At 44.3% G+C, this 9,430-nt stretch overlaps 1 long non-coding RNA gene across 1 annotated transcript; it reads right to left on the bottom strand.

The window, feature by feature from the left end:
• Positions 1 to 601: 601 nt before the first annotated feature.
• On the bottom strand, positions 602 to 2,497 carry LOC125938095 (uncharacterized). The gene is made up of 3 exons (XR_007462610.1): positions 2,269 to 2,497; positions 1,788 to 1,827; positions 602 to 843 (listed from the first exon to the last, which is right to left on the bottom strand). It is a non-coding gene; the product is annotated as an uncharacterized LOC125938095 (long non-coding RNA).
• Between the last annotated feature and the right edge of the window lie 6,933 nt (positions 2,498 to 9,430).

The following is a 9,430-nucleotide window of genomic DNA, read 5'->3' as shown; positions in this document are numbered from 1 at the left end:
GACATCTCACCACTGCTTGTTGTAGCTCATCCCATCTTTGAGCAACTGAGTCAATTAGAAAGACTATCTTGACTTGAAAACCACCTCACCAGAGTTTCTCCCTTCCATCCTAATCCTAATATGATTTCATCCCTGGGAACCACATGAATGGACTCACTCCACAAGTATCTAAAGCATATCTGTACCTATTTGTATCTGTATATGATATATGTCAGGCAGGAGGCCATAGGAGGGCTGATGGGAAAAGGAGAGCCAAGACATCGCATGCATTCCAGTATGAATTGATCCAGTTCATAGTTCTTCCTCCACTAGTGGGCTGGAATCCCCCTTCTCAGCATGGTTTGCATGGTGGGGGAAGACTGCATGAACGCATGGGGTGTCTGGGGAGCATCAGGAATTAGGGGGGCATTTAACTGACATAAAGTCTTAAAAATATCAATAACGAAATTGGAAGTGCCATAGACTCCCTAACAAAGAGCACAAGAACAACAGGATTGGAAGAAATACAAACGGACAAGAAACAAAGGGGGAGAGCGCTGTCTCGTAAGCTATCAAAGAAATGTGAAACAGAACAACAGAATTTGGTTTTTCATCCATAAAATTATCAGTTAGTTTAAACTATAATATTCAATGCTGGCAATGGTGTGGTAAGACAGGCACAAATACATGCTTTTTGTTGGAAAAAAAAGCTGGTACATCTGTGGAGTGTGATTGAATGATAGGCCCTTTCACACAGCCACCCTTATGCTTCGAACACAGAAGTTCAGATATGCACGTATGGTAGAAAAGATGTTCACCAAAACTATTTTTGTGCAAGCCAAAAAATGGAAACAACTCCAGGTCCTGCAAGAGAAGAGTTACATAGATTACTATAATATCCCCACTTTAGAATCAATTTTGAAATAGTCGAATGGCATGGGGAAATGCACACAATATAATGTTACCCTCAAAAGTCAGGCTCAAACATCAAGATGTAGTTAGTTTTTAAATATACGAGGTCTTCACCAATCCATAGAAATAGGACCGGAAAGAAATACCACAAAGCGCTGACAGTAGCAGTTCCTGGAAAGTAGAGTGGCCAATAATGTGTATTTCCACCTTTATTTTTTCTTGATTTTTCAAATTTCTTCAAATGATCGTGTATTGCCTTTTTTTCTTTTTTTAAAGGAAAGACAGGAGTGATATGATTTAGGAAGGAAGGAAAAGAAAGAAAGAGAGGGGGGAGGGAGAAGGAGGCAGGGAGGGAGGAAGGAAGGAAAAGAAAGAGAGGGGAAGGAAGGAGGGAGGGAGAGAGGAAGGAAGGAAGGAAGGAAGGAAGCCAAGGATCTTAGTCACTCAGGCTCCTTCTACTACCGAGTCTTCAATGGCCTTATTAAGAAAATAAGGGGGCGCCTGGGTGGCTCAGTCGGTTAAGCGGCCGACTTCGGCTCAGGTCACGATCTCACAGTCCGTGAGTTTGAGCCCCACGTCGGGCTCTGTGCTGACAGCTCAGAGCCTGGAGCCTGTTTCGGATTCTGTGTCTCCCTCTCTCTCTGCCCCTCCCCTGTTCATGCTCTGTCTCTCTCTGTCTCAAAAATAAATAAATGTTAAAAAAAAAGAAAAGAAAAGAAGGACAATTGTACCCAAACTGTCTCACAGAATTGAAAATATATGTGACAATAAGAAAATGTATGTGACATGCTTTGTAAATTGTAAAGCACTTTACATATATTAGCCACTGTTAACATTATAACACAAAATTAACTCCAACAATCGGAGAGAAAAGGAAAGAAATCATAATAATATACCTCAGACTTTGACCAGGAACTAGGAAAATACATGATTGAGCTGAGAATAGAAAGAAGGAAAAAGGTCACAGGAATCCTGAAGAGTGTTCGCTAACATCTCTCAGGAAATCCAGGGAAAATGTTTAAGAAGCAAAAACAAACAAACAAGAAACCTTACAAGGCAACCAAATGTTAACAGCCCTGCTGCTTGGCCATATAAGATGTTCTGCCTTTGTTTAAGAAAATCTGCAAACTGAGAAATATTCATTCAAATCAGAGGGAAGAGGAAATTCACTCATTGTGACAGGCAGATGAAAATCAGAATTAACTAAGGTTAAAATGTATTGGAAAAGTGTCTTGCAGGATCTGACTTGGCTCCAAAAGTAAAAATAAGCACCCCAAGGGAGAAGACTGGTGAGTGGGAAAAGGTTCTTAATTATCATGAGGCCAGGACTAGAATTAGAAATGACAAGGACCCAGCAAAAGCACTCGAATTCTTTACCTTGCAAGGGAAGATGCTTGTGGCCTGCTACTGTGGCCCATTCCCTCCCATTTGAAACTCTCTCCTGTTCTAGTTTCCCAGAGCCTCACGTGTCCTGCTTGCCTGCAACTACTTCTCCAACTTCCCTCCTCCTTCCCGACCTCCCAGGGCCCTTTGTGTTTCCCTGCTCTTTCCTAAACCCACTTTCTCGTTGTTCCCAGCTAACCGCTACAAATTTGCATTTGTAGAACCCCACCAGGGTTCTTTTCTCAACTCCCACACCATCTTTCCAACCGCCTTCTGGACACAGCCCTTAGAAGCCCTGCTGCCTCCACACTAAGCTTGCCTAAAGACAAATGCATCTTCTTTTTTTTTTTTTAATGTTTATTTATTTATTTTGAGAGAGAGAGTACGAGCAGGGGAGGGGCAGAAAGAGAGAGGGAGAGAGAATGCCAAGCAAGAGGAGCTGGACGTGGGGCTTGATCCCACGAACTGACTGAGATCATGACCTGAGTGGAAATCAAGAGTCAGACGCTCAAGTGACTGAGCCACCCAGGCACCCCTCAAATGCATCTTCCTAAAAACCAACCAAATAAACCAGAACTGGCTGAATGGATCCTCATCTGCTGTTTCTGATAATAGCTCCCATTAGAAACACTGGCTTCCTTTTGCGCTTCTTCCTCTCTTCCCAAACCAGAATCATCATGTCCCAAATCCTATTGACACATACACATCCTTTGGTATTTTTCTTATATCAGGGATGTCCCCTGCCCCTTCCCAGTCCAGATCTTTATAGGCAACTGAAGCAGCCTCCTGATGGGTCTGCTCATCGCTGGATCTTCTCTCCCAAGTCTCTTCTAAATGCCACTGTCTAGAAAGCTTCCTAAGACATCTTTTCCTGACTTGGATTCTCCCAACTAAGGCTTTCAATGACTGCCTTGTGCCTATTGGATAAGGAACAAATACTTGCCTGGCATTCAGAGCTGTCGAGCCCTAGCTAAGATCTGGATGAATGGCTTGATCAAGTCCAATTGTAGGGTTGGATCAAAGATGGTAGCCAAGATTAGATTTAAAGCATGAAGCCTGGGGTTACCAGCTGTCAAGAGCTGAATGAGTGTGAGCAGGATTGTTAATTGTCAAAAAAAGGTCAAGTGTGGTGAGGGAATATAATTGCCAACACGTGAACACAAAGGACAACATCCCAAGGTGGATCAAGGCAATGGAATCATCCAGAGATGCAAAGGAGTACCAAGATAAGAAGCAGAAGGGTGGGCCTCAGAAATAAGAACCTGCTGGACTTCCAGCTACTGCTGGAGTGAGGGTCAAAGAAGCTTTTTAGCATGAGCAGGTCAGAAGCATGCTTACTCAGAGCCCATGAGGCTGGTATCGGTAAACACAGCGTATCTGAAGCCAGCTTTGCTGGGAACCTGCTGCCCACAGAGAATTTACTCTTCTCCAAGCATGTAAGGCAAGCCACAGCTTCCGACAGAGGCAAGAGTGCAGCTTATGGAAAATTAACCAAAATCAGTCCTTGGGTGCATTTCTCCTCTGCATGAGCCCACATTCCGTGCTCACTACCCTTCCAGACAGCCACCTGTCCCCTTCTCTAGTCCTTTCAATCATTTCCCTGGCCTACATTGTCCTTGACCTAATGATACCTAATTCTCATCCAGCCTTCCTGGCACAGTTCAAGTTCTATGGCTACTCCAGTTCGTAAGCGATTGTCTTCCTTCTGAATGCCCTGTGAAAAAAGAAGCCACAGAATAAACTGATTTTCTGGGTCTGAATCTGTGTTACTGCTTTGGCATTGAAACTGTCCTAGGCTGTCAGTGACATTTGCATGTTTAGGGCTTCCCCTCTAAGGCAGATGCTGTTGGCTAGCTAAACCAACACCCATTCCCAAACTTGTCTACTTCCACCAGAGTCTGGAAAGCCTAAACGCTCCTGTTACCAGCCTGTTTTACTGCTTGGGTGGCCACGTGACACAGTTGTAACCAATGATAAATGAACTCGAGTCTTGTGTGGTTGGTTGGGAGGAGTGGCTAGGGTGGGTTGGGTGGTGTTTCTAAAAAGAATTTTTCCCAATGAAAGAGACAGAAACAGTTGGTGTCCTACATTTCCTCTTTGTTCCTGCAAAGAACATCATGGGCATGATGCTTGGGGCTGCAGCAACTATTTTGTGACCATGAGGCAATTAGCACAAAGATGAGAAACTAGTTACTACAAATGGACCTATGGGGCCTAGTCCCTAAGGACAAACATCCATCTGCCTCCAGACTGCTTGTTATAAAAAATAAATAAATAAAACACACTTATTTATTTAACACGCTTTTAGCTAACTTTTCTGTTACTTGTAGCTAAAAGAATTTCTAACTTAATCATCTTCCTTTCCCAGACTGTGAGCAATTTGATGGCAGGGACTGTATCTTTTACATCTTTGCTTCTTCTAGCATCGAATATAGGGCTACCCTGTAACCAACCTTGATAACCATCTGCTAGCAGATGGGAAAGCTCAGGAGAGAATTTTCTACCCCTCAAAGTGTCTACCGAAGCAGGCAAGACACGGGCATTAGATGAAATAGTGGTAAACAAATAAGATGCTCTAGACCTATTGAAAAATTAGATGTAAATAAATCCTGCTGACCAGATGGCATCCACCCAAGAGCTCTGAGGGATGAAATTGCAGAAACGTTGGCCAACATGTATGACTTATTATAAAAGGTGTTGGGGGGCGGGGTGGGGAACTGCAGAGGAGCTTAAGAACCAAAGAGCAATGGATGTACCTTTTATTCCAAACATGTTGAGAGAATCTGTAAGAGAGATCACAGGACACCTGAAGATCATAAACTTGGTGGAAATCTGGCATGGCTCTTCCTAAAGGAGACTCGGAAAAAGCTGATTTCCAAATTCTCTTTCAAAGGGGAGCAAGTGGAGAGGCATGATGGGAAGGAGAGGGAGGAGACCAGTAGACAGCACATATTTAGAATTTCAAAAACTCCGTGGTGTGGCTTGAAAGCAAAGGCTCATAAACATTCATCTGCTCTGGGATTGGTGAGGCTGCGGCCTCGGATCCAGAAACAGAGAAATAGGACTAAATAAGTACATGTTTTAATAGAGACTTCTAATGGCAGACTCCCCCCCCCCCCCCAGGAATCGTTATAAGACAGATAAGAAGTGAACAGTTTGTGAACTATCTGGAAGAGAGGGTGTTCACAACAGCAACTCTTCATCTACATGTGACCTGAACACAAAGCTCAAAAAACAGGGAGAGGGTTAAAGGTAAAATACAGAACTACCAGTTATATTTCAATTTGAAAGAGACAACAAAAAACTGTAGCACAAGGACATACTTATACTACAAAATTATTCGCTGGTTTTCTTTTTATTTTTTTAATTTTTTTTTTAACATTTATTTATTTTTGAGACAGAGAGAGACAGAGCATGAACTGGGGAGGGTCAGAGAAAGAGGGAGACATAGAATCTGAAACGGGCTCCAGGCTCTGAGCTGTCAGCACAGAGCCCGACGCGGGGCTTGAACTCACGGGCCGCGAGATCATGACCTGAGCTGAAGTCGGCCGCTTAACCAACTGAGCCACCCAGGTGCCCCTCGCTGGTTTTCTAAAACACAATTGTAACTAGGCATACGGAGCTTGGAGTCTCGTGGTTCTTCTTTGCTTGCTTTTTTGGTTGTGTGTGTGTGTGTGTGTGTGTGTGTGTGTTGTTTTGTTTTTTGCTAAATCTGGTGACCTTAGACGTGGAGAAATGGAGGGAATCAGAAGAGCTATGTCAGTAGACAGACCTAAGGTCTGTAGAATGGCGGCAGAGAGAGCTGTTGGCCAAAACACTGGAGGAGGAGTAATCTTGGCCTAAACCTAGGCAACAACGGGCTCTGGGTCCTTGGGACCTTGGACAACGGTGATTAAGAGACACAAACAAGGGGCGCCTGGGTGGCTCAGTCAGTTAAGCATCTGCCTTCAGCCCAGGTCATGATCTCACAGTTTGTGAGTTCCAGCCCCACATCAGGCTCTCTGCTGTCAGCAAGGATCCCACTTTGGATTCTCTGTCTCCCTCTCTCTCTGCATCTCTCTCTCTCTCTCTCTAAGTTAAATAAATAAACAAACAAACTTAAAAAAAGAGAGAAAGAGGGACACAAACAATATAGTCCTAGTGGTTAAAAGTACACACTCTGAAACTAGACTGTCTACATTGTAACCCTTGCTCTGGCATTCACCAGGTGGGTTTTTGTTTGTTTGTTTGTTTGTTTGTTTTGCAGCAGTTGCTTAATCATTCTGTGCCTCAGTTTTCTCCCCTGCAAACTAGCATTATAAGGGTACCCATTGCTTACTGAGGATTAAATGGATCAACACATGGAAAGTGCCTAGAATAGCGCCTGACACATGTGAATGTCAGTTATCATCATGTGCAGAGGTGAGCCAGCATGGGTCTGCAATCAGCACCAACCTCTATCTCGTGGCTTCCCAGGCCAGTGGGAATGACTAAGTTTGCCTCTTCTTTGCCAGTAAGTGCCTTGTTGGATAGCCGCACGGCACACCTGAAGACTGATTGGCTAAGGGTTGCAGGAATGCAGTGTGGGCTCTCTTGGGGGCCACCATCTTCCCCAAGAGTCACACTTCCTAGTCCCCAGCACCCCAGCTCCCCATCTCTGCCTCTTCCAGGAGCAGTAAGAGTCTTCCTTCCCAACATCTGCAATCACCTCTGCATCCTCAATGCAGCTCACAGCTTGGTGTTAGATCAAGCGGGGCTCCAGAGCCTCTATGATGCCCTCTGCTGGACGTGCACTGTGAACACTGGCCTGCATGCCTTCTCCCAGCACGGACCATGGTTTGATCTTCCTCTTTTTTTCGCTCCAGGGCTCCTGGCTTGCTGCTAACCACAGGGAAATAATCACAAATGATTATAGCCCCTCCAGATACCATCAGGCCTCCAAATCTTCTTGGCTTAACCTTGGACAATTACAAGGTCCTTGACCTTCTGCTTGCCTGTCCCTGTCCTTGGCTCCCTAGTTTCCCTCTCCTGCCCACTGGACTCACCTAGAGCAGGCTCTGTGCTACCTTCAGTGGAGAAACCAGAGAAAGAAGAAATCAGTCACTGCCTTGGGGTCAAAAGGGAGCTTATACAGCTACTGTGTAGACCCCACCTCCCTTTCTCTGGCTCCCAAGATCTCCACTCTCCAGTTGTGAGTATGGGTGTGACGGCCTGTAGGTTTCACATTTAAAGTTTAAAGATAGGCACAATGTAGAAACTCTGTCCGTGTCAGCTACCAGATACTTTGGGGCTGAGGCCTGGGGTGACTTCGGGAGCTTTAAAAATCCACAGGCAGCAGAGTGGGTGATTCCAGAAGGAGAATCTAGGAGAAAAAATTCTAAAAGCAGGAAGGTGAGAAATTAGAACCTTCATGCACTGCTGGTGGAGACATAAAATGGTGTGGCTGCCATGGAAAACAATTTGGTGATTCCTTAATAAGTTAAATATATAATCACTATATGACTAAGCAATCCCACACCCAGGTACATGCCCAAAGGAATTAGAAAAAAGTTTTCAAACGAAAACTTGTACACAAATGATTATAGCAGCATTATTCACAATAGCCAAAACACAGAAACCACCCAAATGCCGTTGACGGATGAACGAATAAACAAAATGTGGTCTATCCACACAATGGATTATTATTCAGCCATAGACAGAAATGACGTTCTGATGCGTGATACAGCACGGATGAACCTTGAGAACATTACACTAAATGAAAGAAGCCAGACACGAAAGGCCACCTATTACATGATTCCGTGTAAATCTATTTAAATGTCCAAAATAAGAAAATATATAGAGATAAAGAGGACATTAGTGGCTGCCAAGGGCTGAGGGGTTGAGGAGACTATGGGTAACAACAAAGAGTTATGAGGTTTCCTTTTAGGGTAATGAAAATTGTTCTAAAATTGATGGCAGTGTTCATGCAAGACTCTATGAATCCACTAAAAGATATTGGATTGTACACTCTAAAAGGTAAATTTTGTGTTTTATGAACTATATCTCAATAAAGCTGTTTTTTTAAAGTTGGCAGATGGTCCAAAATAGACTTCGGTTCTATGTTAAGAAAAAGTTAAGAAAAAGAATCAAAAACTCATTCGTCAAGGAAGAAGTGAATTCTAGAACACCCCAATCCTGATGGCTTGTGGAAAGCCCAGAAGGCTTTCCTTTCGAAAAGGAAAGGTGGGTTACAGACATTCACATGTGTCAGGCGCTGCTCTAGGCACTTTCCATGTATTGATCCAGTTAATCCTCAGTAACCTATGAAATGGGTACCCTTATAATGCTAGTTTGCAGGTGAGAAAACTGAGGCACAGTCTCCACTATTGGCTTATTTTCCTCTTCCTGCCCCTTAATGCTACCTCTGCACCTCGCACATATCTCTGGTTCTCCTTTAATAGAATCAGCTCATAACTGTTGGCCAATCTGGCTGGTCCCCTGCTGCATCGTGGGATCTTGGATAGCTGAGACCATTCCCTGTTGGTTTTCTCAGGCACCTGGCACCTCGTTGGTGCTCAACAAAGAAGTGTTGAATTGATAGAAATCATGTAAAGCCTGGTCTCTTTTGTCTAGAGATCTGACAGCCTCACAAGAAACTGCTAGCACCAATTGCCTTGGGGAAGAGGAACCAGGTGGTTGGGGAGAGGAAGGGGGGGAGACACTGTTTGCTTATCCTTCAGTATCTTTTGACTTTTATGCGTGCCAACAGATCACTTGTTCCAGAAAGAAACTACTTTAATTTTTTAAATTGCTTACAAGTGCAACCCCTATTAGCAAAGACACAGAGCCCATGTGTTTGACAAAACAGAAAAGTAGAATGTGACCGTGGTCTTCGGAGAGTAGATTCCAGTAGCAAAGCCCTGAGTGGGACGTTCTGGGGAAAGGGACGAAAGCCTCTAGGGAGGAATAGTGGTGGCATTTGTGTCTCTCTTCCTGTACCTCTAAGGAGACAATCAGATCTCTTCATTCCTTCTTAGTAATGACGTCAGGTCTCCCTGGGCATTGCCAACCTTGGGCATCAGACCACTGTCAGTGCCGGCATCACACAGATTCATCAGGATCGTGTTGCTCTCACATCCTCACCTACACACTTACCTGTCTGCTTGCAGGCCCACCAGGGCTGCAGCGGTCATAAGCC

This window comes from Panthera uncia, assembly GCF_023721935.1.
Source record: "Panthera uncia isolate 11264 chromosome B2 unlocalized genomic scaffold, Puncia_PCG_1.0 HiC_scaffold_24, whole genome shotgun sequence".
Taxonomy (NCBI): Eukaryota; Metazoa; Chordata; class Mammalia; order Carnivora; family Felidae; genus Panthera; species Panthera uncia.
Note: the sequence above shows the minus strand (reverse complement) of the source record. Positions and strands in the feature narration are given on the sequence as shown.